Consider the following 8598-nt stretch of genomic DNA (forward strand, 5'->3'; position numbering starts at 1 on the left):
GTATGACAACGTTGACAAATGTTCCACGTGGCTCCTATTAGGAGCCAGGCACAAGCCCCCCACCTTAGAAGTGAAAGTTAGGAGCTTCCACCACACCTGCCCTCTGTTGGTCATTGAGGTCAAAGAGGCTTTGATCAGGGTGGATGGATGCAACATATATCCTTGGATCTTGTTTTTTCTTTTTGTCTGTCTCCCCCTTCTAGACTGTGAGCCCATTGTTGGGTAGGGATCATCTTTATATACTGATGATTTGTACTTTCCAAGACCTTACTACATTGCTGCACGCATTAAGCGCTTAATAAATACGATTGAATGAATGAATGAATGTTTAAAAAGCTCCACAAGATTTGGAATGGACCAGCCACTGTGAAACTGTTCTAGACCTGGACAGGGCCCCACATCCAGCACAAGTGGAGCATGTCCTTGGAAGATAACCAGTTCAAATTAGGTGAAGCTCAACTCTAGGGGACAGCTTGGGTAGACAGCCTGTCTACCTTTTTTATGGCATTTGTTAAGGGCTAACTATGTGCCAAATAGTGTTCTAAGCGCTGGGGTAGGTACAGGCCAATTAGGTCAGACGCAGTCCCTGTCTCACATGGGGCTCACAGTCTAAGTAGGAGGGAGAATAGGTATTGAATCCCAGTTTTACAGTTGAGGAAACTGAGGCACCGAGAAGTCAAGTGATTTTGTACAAGATTACACAGCAAGCAATTGGCAGAGTCAGGTTTAGAACCCGGGCCCTTTGACTCCAAGGCTTGTGCTCTTTCTGCTAGGGCACACAGCTTCCCTACTTCCCCTGATCAACTCTATGGGCAATAGATAAGTTTAAAATGGTTAGTGAGGCAAGAGTCCACGCTCAAGACGGACCACAGGGGAAACTGTGGGAGGGTCTTGGAAACTGTAAAAATGAGGAGTTGGAGAATGGAGTTTCTAGCTCTAGGTCTGGTAGCCCAGGGGAGAGGATTCTTTTGAGTCTCTCTTCTCCATTTCCTTCCCCACACTGAAAGTCATTTGTCATCCGCCAGGCTAGCTCTCTTCCTCCCTTTAAGGCCCTATTGAGAGCTCACCTCCTCCAGGAGGCCTTTCCAGACTGAACCCCCTCCTTCCTCTCCCCCTCCCCCTCCCCATCCCCTTTGCCTTACCCCCTTCTCCTCCCGACAGCACCTGTACATATGTATATATGTTTGTTCGTATTTATTACTCTAGTTTTTTATTTTATTTTATTTGTACATGTTTATTCTATTTATTTTATTTTGTTCCTATGTTTTGTTTTGTTCTGGCCTTGCTGCTCCTGGAAGGATCCTCTCCTCAGAGCGCCACCACGTACGCCCGGAACCCCTTTCCAGAGAGGCCCGCCCGCCATCACACAGCGTGGCCCCCACTGCTCCCGGAAGGATCCTCTCCTCAGACCGTCCCCATAGACGCCCGGGACTCCGTTCCCGAGAGGCCCGCCCACCCGGATCACACCGCGTGGCCCCCGCTGCTCCCGGAAGGATCCTCTCCTAAGAGCGCCGCCAAAGACGCCCGTGACTCCGTTACCGAGAGGCCCGCCCGCCATCACACTGCGCGGCCTTGCTGCTCCCGGAACGATCCTCTCCTCAGAGTGCGCCGCCACAGACGCCCGGGACTTTCAAGTTTATCCTTTCCTGCCTTAACTCAGCTCTCTCTTCTGCCAGACAAAACTATTTCTCCTCCCTTATTGACACCCATGCCCATCACCCCCGCCAGCTCTTCCGTACATTCAACTCCCTTCTCAGGTCCCCGGTTCCTCCCCCTCCTCCTTCCCTCACCCCCAACGATCTGGACTCCTACTTCATTAAGAAAATTAAATCCATCAGGTCCGACCTCCCCAAAGTCACTTCCCCCCCTTCTCCAACCCCCCGGCTCTCAACACTCTCTGCTACTCTCCCATCCTTCCCAGCAGTATCCTCAGAGGAGCTCTCCTCCCTCTTCTCAAGTGCTACTCCGGCCACCTGTGCTTCTGACCCCATTCCCTCTCATCTCATGAAATCTCTCGCTCCATCCCTTCTCCCCTCCTTAACTTCCATCTTCAACCGCTCACTCTCCACTGGTTCTTTCCCCTCTGCCTTCAAACATGCCCATGTCTCTCCCATCCTAAAAAAAACCTCTCTTGACCCCACCTCACCTTCTAGTTATCGCCCCATATCCCTCCTACCATTCCTTTCCAAACTCCTTGAACGAGTTGTCTACACGTGCTGCCTAGAATTCCTCAACAACAACTCTCTCCTCGACCCCCTCCAGTCTAGCTTCCGTCCCCTACATTCCACGGAAACTGCGCTCTCAAAGGTCACCAATGACCTCCTGCTTGCCAAATCCAACGGCTCATACTCTGTCCTAATCCTCCTCGACCTCTCAGCTGCCTTCGACACTGTGGACCACCCCCTTCTCCTCAACACGCTATCTGACCTTGGCTTCACAGACTCCGTCCTCTCCTGATTCTCCTCTTATCTCTCCGATCGCTCTTTCTCAGTCTCTTTTGCTGGCTCCTCCTCCCCCTCCCATCCTCTTACTGTGGGGGTTCCCCAAGGTTCAGTACTTGGTCCCCTTCTGTTCTCAATCTACACGCACTCTCTTGGTGACCTCATTCGCTCCCACGGCTTCCACTATCATCTCTACGCTGATGACACCCAGATCTACATCTCTGCCCCTGCTCTCTCCCCCTGTCTCCAGGCTCGCATCTCCTCCTGCCTTCAGGACATCTCCATCTGGATGTCTGCCCGCCACCTAAAACTCAACATGCCTAAGACTGAACTCCTTGTCTTCCCTCCCAAACCTTGCCCTCTCCCTGACTTTCCCATCTCTGTTGACGGCACTACCATCCTTCCCGTCTCACAAGCCCGCAACCTTGGTGTCATCCTCGACTCCGCTCTCTCATTCACCCCTCACATCCAAGCCGTCACCAAAACTTGCCGGTCTCAGCTCCACAACATTGCCAAGATCCGCCCTTTCCTCTCCATCCATACCGCTACCCTGCTCGGTCAAACTCTCATCCTATCCCGTCTGGACTACTGCATCAGCCTTTTCTCTGATCTCCCATCCTCGTGTGTCTCTCCACTTCAATCCATACTTCATGCTGCTGCCCGGATTATCTTTGTCCAGAAACGCTCTGGGCATATTATTCCCCTCCTCAAAAATCTCCAGTGGCTACCAATCAATCTGCGCACCAGGCAGAAACTCCTCACCCCGGGCTTCAAGGCTGTCCCTCACCTCGCCCCCTCCTACCTCACCTCCCTTCTCTCCTTCTACAACCCAGCCCGCACCCTCCGCTCCTCCGCCGCTAATCTCCTCACCGTACCTCGTTCTCGCCTGTCCCGCCATCGACCCCCGGCCCACGTCATCCCCCGGGCCTGGAATGCCCTCCTTCTGCCCATCCGCCAAGCTAGCTCTCTTCGTCCCTTCAAGGCCCTACTGAGAGCTCACCTCCTTCAATAGGCCTTCCCAGACTGAGCCCCTTCTTTCCTCTCCCCCTCGTCCCCCTCTCCATGCCCCCATCTTACCTCCTTCCCTTCCCCACAGCACCTGTATATATGTATATATGTTTGTACATATGTATTACTCTCTTTACTTATTTATTTATTTATTTTACTTGTACATATCTATTCTATTTATTTTATTTTGTTAGTATGTTTGGTTTTGTTCTCTGTCTCCCCCTTTTAGACTGTGAGCCCACTGTTGGGTAGGGACTGTCTCTATATATTGCCAATTTGCACTTCCCAAACGCTTAGTACAGTGCTCTGCACATAGTAAGCGCTCAATAAATATGATTGATTGATTGATTGATTGACTCCGTTCCCGAGAGGCCTGCCCGCTCGGATCACACAGCGTGGCCCCCGCTGCTCCCGGAAGGATCCTCACCTCAGAGCGCCCCCACAGACGCCCGGGACTCCGTTCCCGAGAGGCCCGTCCGCCATCACCCTGCGTGGCCCCCGCTGCTCCTGGAAGGATCCTCTCCTCAGAGCACCAGAGAGGCCCGCCATAGACGCCCGGGACTCCGTTCCCAAAAGGCCGCCGACCATCACACCGCGTGGACCCCGCTGCTCAAGGAAGGATCCTCTCCTCAGAGCGCCGCCATAGAAGCCCGGGACTCAGTTCCCGAGGGGCCCGCCCGCCATCACACCGCGTGGCCACCGCTGCTCCCGGAAGGATCCTCTCCTCAGAGCGCCACCACAGACGCCTGGGACTCCGTTCCCGAGAGGCCCGCCCGCCCGCCATCAAACCGCTCTGCCTTGCTGCTCCTGGAAGGATCCTCTCCTCAGAGCACGCCACCACAGACGCCCGGGACTCCGTTCCTGAGAGGCCCGCCCGCCCGCCATCACACCGCGTGGCCCCCGCTGCTCCAGGAATGATCCTCTCCTCCGAGCGCCGCCATAGACGCCCCTTCCTTCCACCCCCACCCATTTAAGCGACCTTCCTTATAGTTCCCCCCAACCCCCCTTCCCGGTACGGTCCTGACTGACTCCCCCCCACCACCCCGGGAAAAAGGTCCTTGTTATCACCAAGTTACATTAACGACAACCTCATTCGCACCTACTCAGCCTTCCTGTCCCGCCATCGACTCCCGGCCCACGTCCTCCCCCGGGCCTGCAATGCCCTCTCTCTGCCCATCAGCCAAGCTAGCTCTCTTCCTCCCTTCAAGGCCCTACTGAGAACTCATCTCCTCCAGGAGGCCTTCCCAGACTGAGCCCCTTCCTTCCTCTCCCCCTCGTCCCCCTCTGCATCCAACGCATCTTATCTCCTTCCCTTCCCCACAGCTCCTGTATATATGTATATATGTTTGTACATATTTATTACTCTATTCACCTATTTATTTTACTTGCACCTATCTATTCTATTTATTGTATTTTGTTAGTATGTTTGGTTTTGTTCTCTGTCTCCCCCTTCTAGACTGTGAAGTGCTTCACTGTTGATGGCACTACCATCCTTCCCATGTCACAAGCCTGCAACCTTGGTGTCATTCTTGACCTCGTCCCCTCATTCACCCCACACATCCAATCGGTCACCAAAACCTGCCGGTCTCACCTCCACAACATTGCCAAGATCTGCCCTTTCCTCTCCGTCCAAACCACTACCTTGATGGTTCAGTCTATCATCCTTTCCCGACTAGATTACTGCTTCAGCCTCCTCTCTGATCTTCCATCCTCCTGTCTCTCCCTGCTTCAGTCTATACTTCACTCTGCTGCCCAGATTATCTTTCTATAGAAACGCTCTGGGCATGTCACTCCCCTCCTCAAAAATCTCCAGTGGTTGCCTGTCAGCCTACAAACCAAGCAAAAACTCCTCACTCTCGGCTTCAAGGCTCGCCATCACCTCACCCCCCCCACCTCACCTCCCATTTCTCCTTCTACAGCCCAGCCCACACCTTCTGCTTCTCTGCCACTAGCCTGCTCACTGTGCTTCATTCTCATTCCCGCCATTGACCCCCAGCCCACATTCTTTTCCTGGCCTGGAATGCCCCCCCTCCACACATCTGCCAAACTAGCTCTCTTCCTCCCTTCTAAGCCCTACTGAGAGCTCAGCTCTTCCAGGAGGCCTTCCCAGACTGAGCCCCCTTTTTCCTCTCCACCCCATCCCCCCACCCTACCTCTTTCCCCTTCCCACAGCACTTGTATATATTTGTACAGATTTGTTACTCTGTTTATTTTAATTGTACATATTTTCTATTTTTTTTTGTTAAAGATGCGCATATAGCTATAATTCTATTTATTCTGATGATTTTGACACCTGTCTACATGTTTTGTTTTTTTGTCTGTCTCCCCCTTCTAGAATGTGAGCCCGTTGTTGGGTACGGACCGCCTCTGTATGTTCTTGACTTTTACTTCCCAAGCGCTTAGTAGAATGCTCTGCACACAGTAAGTGCTCAATAAATGGATTGATTGAATGAATGAATGCTTCTAGGCTTGATCACTCAAATGCTTCGTAACTCCTTGGGCCTTCTTCTCTGATGGCACTTGAAACCAATACATTCTCTGTCAGTTAATAGCTTGTGTCCCTGAGCGAAAGGTAAAAACCAACTGACAAATTCGTCCCCTTTCCTGCTCTTCCCTTGCCACCACAAGCACCTCTGTCTTTTCCTTTTCTCTCTTTCTTGTAAATGGTACTTTTTAAGTGTTTACTATGTGCCAGGCACTGTGGAAAGCGCTGAGGGTGAAACAACATAATCAGGTTGGACACAGTCCCTGTCCCTCATGGGGCTCAAAGCCTTAATCTCCATTTTACAGATGAGAGAACTGAGGTACGGAGAAGTGAAGTGACTTGCCAAAGGCCACACAGCCAATAGGTGGAGTAGCCGGGATTAGAAACTGGGTCCTCTGACTCCCAGACCTGCGTTCTTTCCAGAGTCATGCTACTTCTCACAGTGGACCCAGAATGGTGCCTAACAGCTCTCATTTTCAGGAGCTGATGCAGACTTATGCGAAGTTGGATCCCTCAAATTGGACGCTGACCTATTTAAGCCACTTTCTTTGGGGTGGGATAGTTTGCCAAGCAGTTACAATGCCTCTGATTTGATCTTGGGCTCCTCCAAGTTGTTATTGTTTCCTGATTTACTTAATCCAGTGCAGAATGAATGAATGAAAGCACACTTTGAGTGCCTTCATAGCTAAGCAGCATGATATACATGTGGAATGGGATCATGGATCATTCTTCCTAATGTCCCTCTCTGATTGTTGATTGTCAAAAGAGTTAGCATTTGTTTTGAAATTCACAAGTAATTCCCATTTTCTATGACCTGCTTTGAAGGAATCAAATTAGGAAACCTCCCATTCTACTGCTAATGACTATATTATGTCTGGTACAGTGTGATAGTATATGGAGCTACAGGAAAAAGAATAGGCAAAAGGCAACACTCTGTGGCTAAAGAAACATTTATTTTATTCCTTAAACTAGAATAGGTCTGACAGTGTGCTACTGAGCTGGCTTCTCTCATTTCTCCTCATTTGAGATGAGAGAAGAATTAAAAAAAATGAAAACAGCTGTAACAGGAACAAAACCAGCTCTGAACATGTAAAGGTTGCTAAATAAGCTGAAGTGAGGATCAATACCTCTACAGCTAAGAAACTCTTTAGTTTATCATGTAGTGGTATTTCTTCAGCACCTACTGAATGCAATACACTATAATGAGGTTTTGGGAAATACAACAGACATATGAGACATGTCCTTCACTGAGATTCGAATTCCCTATACATTTTTTTCCTAAAAAAAAGTTGCCTGAAATCCATGCTTGCCACTTCCCTTGTACAAATATTACCATTTTCACAGGGTGATACCTATTTATCTTCAGAAGTCAGTTTTCTGCTTCATAGCTTCCTGATGGCATTTTTCATCTTGGCATTCTCAGGGTGTAGATGAGGGGGTTTAGAATAGGGGCTATAATCGTGTAAAATACTGCAATAGCTTTATCCAAGGGTAAGGTGGAGGTGGGCCGCATATACATAAATATGCATGGAACGAAGAGCAGGATGACGATGATGATGTGGGAAGCGCAGGTGGAGAGCACTTTGCGCCTACCCTCTTTACTGTGTGTTTTCAGGGAGTGCAGGATCACGACGTAGGAAATCATCAACATGACGAAATTTAATGGACAGAGGAACCCACTGTTGGTGGCTACAAAGAGCCCAAGGGTGTGGGTGTCCGTGCAGGCAAGGTTCAGCAAAGGGTTCAAATCTCACATGAAGTGATCAATGACGTTGGGGCCGCAGAAGGGTAAATCGATCATGAAGAGAATCTGGATGGTCGCGAGCACCAGGCCTCCTGTCCAAACAACCCCTATCAGCACACCACGCACGCACCGGTTCATGATGGTCGTGTAATGCAGCAGCTTACATATTGCCACACAACGGTCATAGGCCATCACCGTGAGGAGAATGATCTCAGCCCCGCCAAAGAAATGCTCTCCAAAGACCTGAGTCATACAGCCTTTGAAACAGATGATTTTCTTCTCACAGAGAGAGTCGACGATCAGTTTAGGTGTGTTGACAGAAGAATAGCAGGCATTAATAAATGGCAAATAGGCCAGAAAGAAATACATGGGGAAGTCCAAAGTCTGACTGGCAGTTATGGTTACCGCAATGATCAGATTTCCCACCATGGTGATGATGTAGTCGATTAAAAAGACAACAAAGATTACTTTCTGCAACCTTGGATTCGGTGTAAGTCCCAATAGAATTAATTCTGTAACGTTGTTTTCACTACCCATCAACTCAGGGTAGGAAGTAAAGGTACAGGTGAGAGCTGTGGATTCTGTATAGAGAATGATGTTAGTTTTGCTTTGAAATGATCAAGTAACAGAACTCAAAGTACCACTTCTCTAGCATCTTGTTAATTTTCTCTGAACCGCACGACAAGATGGGAAAGTATTTACTGTACTCAGTTCATACATTGGGAAATCGAAGCACATCAGGTTAATTTAACAACTCCTGAAATCCAACGGACAATTACTCTCCCCTGCTTCAAAGGCTTATTGAAGGTACATCTCCTCTAAGGGGCCTTCTCTGACTAAGCCCCCCTTTTCTCTTCTCTCACTACCTTCTGCATCGCCCTGACCTGATCCCTGTATTAATTCCCCCAACCCCCGGCCCA

At 49.8% G+C, this 8598-nt stretch overlaps 1 pseudogene; it reads right to left on the reverse strand.

Annotated features, from left to right (window-relative positions):
• Positions 1 to 7286: 7286 nt before the first annotated feature.
• On the reverse strand, positions 7287 to 8215 carry LOC119923174 (annotated as a pseudogene).
• Between the last annotated feature and the right edge of the window lie 383 nt (positions 8216 to 8598).

The sequence above is a fragment of the Tachyglossus aculeatus genome, unplaced genomic scaffold (assembly GCF_015852505.1).
Source record: "Tachyglossus aculeatus isolate mTacAcu1 unplaced genomic scaffold, mTacAcu1.pri scaffold_151_arrow_ctg1, whole genome shotgun sequence".
In the NCBI taxonomy this organism is placed as follows: Eukaryota; Metazoa; Chordata; class Mammalia; order Monotremata; family Tachyglossidae; genus Tachyglossus; species Tachyglossus aculeatus.